The sequence below is a fragment of the Condylura cristata genome, unplaced genomic scaffold, assembly GCF_000260355.1.
Source record: "Condylura cristata isolate star-nosed mole 26May11 unplaced genomic scaffold, ConCri1.0 scaffold00002, whole genome shotgun sequence".
NCBI classification, from domain to species: Eukaryota; Metazoa; Chordata; class Mammalia; order Eulipotyphla; family Talpidae; genus Condylura; species Condylura cristata.
The window spans coordinates 87,578,727-87,581,298 of NW_004567103.1; the positions used below are offsets into that span (position 1 = coordinate 87,578,727).

Consider the following 2,572-nt stretch of genomic DNA (forward strand, 5'->3'; position numbering starts at 1 on the left):
TCAACCCAAATGCCCAAAAGTAGATGACTGGATTAAAAAGATGTGGTACATACACACAATGGGATATTACTAAGCAATCAAAAAAAAAAAAGAGACATGCCTTTTGCCCCAACATGGATGGAGTTGGAAGGGATCATGCTTAGTGAAATAAGCCAGAAGGAAAAGGAAAAATACCTGATGGTTTCACTCACAGCAGGAGTATAAAGGCCCAAGGGAAAAATTAATAATAACGATAATGATGAACAACTATATACCAGAGGCATTTTATGGGGGGTGGAGTGGGGAATGGGATCAAAAATGGTGGGGTGGGGGGGAAGTGCACCGGAATATGGTGATGGCACACAGGTGATTTGGTGGTGGGAAGCCCATGGGGATTACAACTGAGATGGAAAAAGGCACAAAATGATGTAAATAAATAAATTTTAATTGTGTTTTTTGTGACTATCAGATCTTTTCTTAAGTTTTAGATGTATTTATTTATGCATACAAAAACTGGGGTGCAGGCATGAGGTGGGGGGTGGTAAAGAGGATCCACCACAGACAGTGGGGAGGAAAACAGGTGGATACACTTAAATACACCGCTGAGGGGAGCAGAGGGTGAGATAGGAGAGATTTGCAGCACCATATATGTGGGTCAGCTCCCTGGGTGGGGATCGAACTCATGGGGGGGGATAGAACTCCCGTGTGGCTGACAATGGCTTGATAGTGCTGAGACTTTAATCCCTTCCTCGCTAGAGAGGCCTAGTAGTTATAAAATTTTAAAGGCTCTGTTAGTATTTCACAGCAACAAAAGTAAATTCAAGGGACTTAAGAGTCTATTTCTCTCAGAGACAGCAATATACAAGACAATACCTTTTAGCATAATCACCATCAATAATTTTTGGTAATGTCTATTATCTCAAAAAAAAAAAAAAATGTGAGCACGTTCTCAACTACCCCAAAGTCCATCTTCAATACTAAATTGCAATGGGAGAGGGGGGAGCGGAGGGGAATACATTTATTTCTGCACAGAACTGAAGACACTTCAAAGGTATACAGACTAACACAGTAAAGAGGAAAGTAACTATTACTCCTAACCTAATATTGTCATTAAATTATTCTCAAATGATCCTGGACAAGCAGCTGTTATATATGACAGGATTGTTAGGTAAGACAAATTTGTTAGACAAAAATTTCCCATGATAAAATTAAATATTTTCTAAATACACTAAAGATTTTTATTTTCAATACTATTTTAATCCTCTATCTATCGTATAACACTACTCTTTTCCTGATGTTTGAAAATTCAAACATTACAATTCTGTCTGATCTTAACATGGAAATTAGTTGAAAGGCAGTTTGGCAAAGAAATATAAGTACAAATCCTAACAAATATGGCAAGTCAGATAAGAGGGCAAGAGCAGTAATAGAACAAGCAGATGGTGCTTCTGCTTCCTCCAGAGGTTCCCCCACTTGCCTGCCTTGTACACACACAGACTGCCTTACACTTTCCCCGAAGGGCAGGAGATAGAACCCAACCTGCTTGCTGGGCATGTCTACTGACTGCTGCAATGAATACCCAGCCCAACCCAGAAGGAGGAGCTGCTTCCAACTCTTAAAGCCTGGGGGTTTTTACCAGCTTTAGCTTCCACTCCTTCACAAAAGCCAAAACATGTTCAAGACACAAGTAGCAAAGCAAACCTGACTTGCATAGCTTAAGGGAAGCAGAATCTTCACAACCTGCACCATGGTAATCCAGCACCATGTTGACTGTCAAAGCAAAAATAATTCACTGACATACGTTTTAAAAAGTGGCCTTATTACTCCCACGAACAAAAACTTTTAATCCAAAGTTTATCATATTTGAGAGTAAAAAGTCTCAAATTGTAGGAAGGATGTCCTGAATATTTAAGTAGTAGGACCCAGATAAACCTTCATTTTTAATATTTTTTTGAATGCCAAAACACTCCAAAATATGTTGTATGACCTCAGTGAAACATTAAGTGATACAATTTCTAGATGCACTTACACACGCTAAGAGATAAATACCCTGTTTCTTGGACACGCTGTAAGGATGCACCGCTCTTTCGAAGTTAACCCCAACTGGGACCCGAAACGTCCTTTCTGGAGAAAACATTAAAAGCAGCCTGATATAAATCGTGCCTGCTCAAGCTGGAGGGCTCCCACCAAGCAAATGAAATCACGCTTATGTTGTGGATAGACAAAGTGAATAGCTACGCCTTCGAAATGCCTGAAATCGCAATTCTAAACCTAAGTTACAGAAACAACACCTCGCCACTTCCCCATTTTGCAAACGCCGTACAGACCTGATCTAACGCGGACTTTCAAACGCCCAAAGACCCCGCGGGTACAAAACCTGCTCCTCTCACCCGCCACCTGGACGCAGCCCCCACCCACCTTGCTGCGCGCCCCGCTCCGCCACCAGCCCAGCTGCACAAAGCAGAGAACGAGTCCCTCTCGCGGGCGCTACCAGGTCTCCGCAGGTCGGTACCCAGCGACCCCGAGCCTCGGGCCCGACCTTGGCGCCGCCCCCGCCGTCCGCACAAAGCGCCGCACTTCCGGCCGGGCCCCG

At 43.2% G+C, this 2,572-nt stretch overlaps 1 protein-coding gene across 2 annotated transcripts in view; it reads right to left on the minus strand.

Annotated features, from left to right (window-relative positions):
* Nucleotides 1-2,481, minus strand: part of FAM168B (family with sequence similarity 168, member B) — a 40,256-nt gene extending 37,775 nt beyond the window's left edge. The window contains exon 1 of one of the 2 annotated variants that reach the window (XM_012726790.1): nt 2,398-2,481. The gene's annotated coding sequence lies outside the window, so the exon portion shown is untranslated. The remainder of the gene's footprint in view (nt 1-2,397) is intronic. The other variant, XM_004674740.2, reaches the window with a different exon arrangement.
* Between the last annotated feature and the right edge of the window lie 91 nt (nt 2,482-2,572).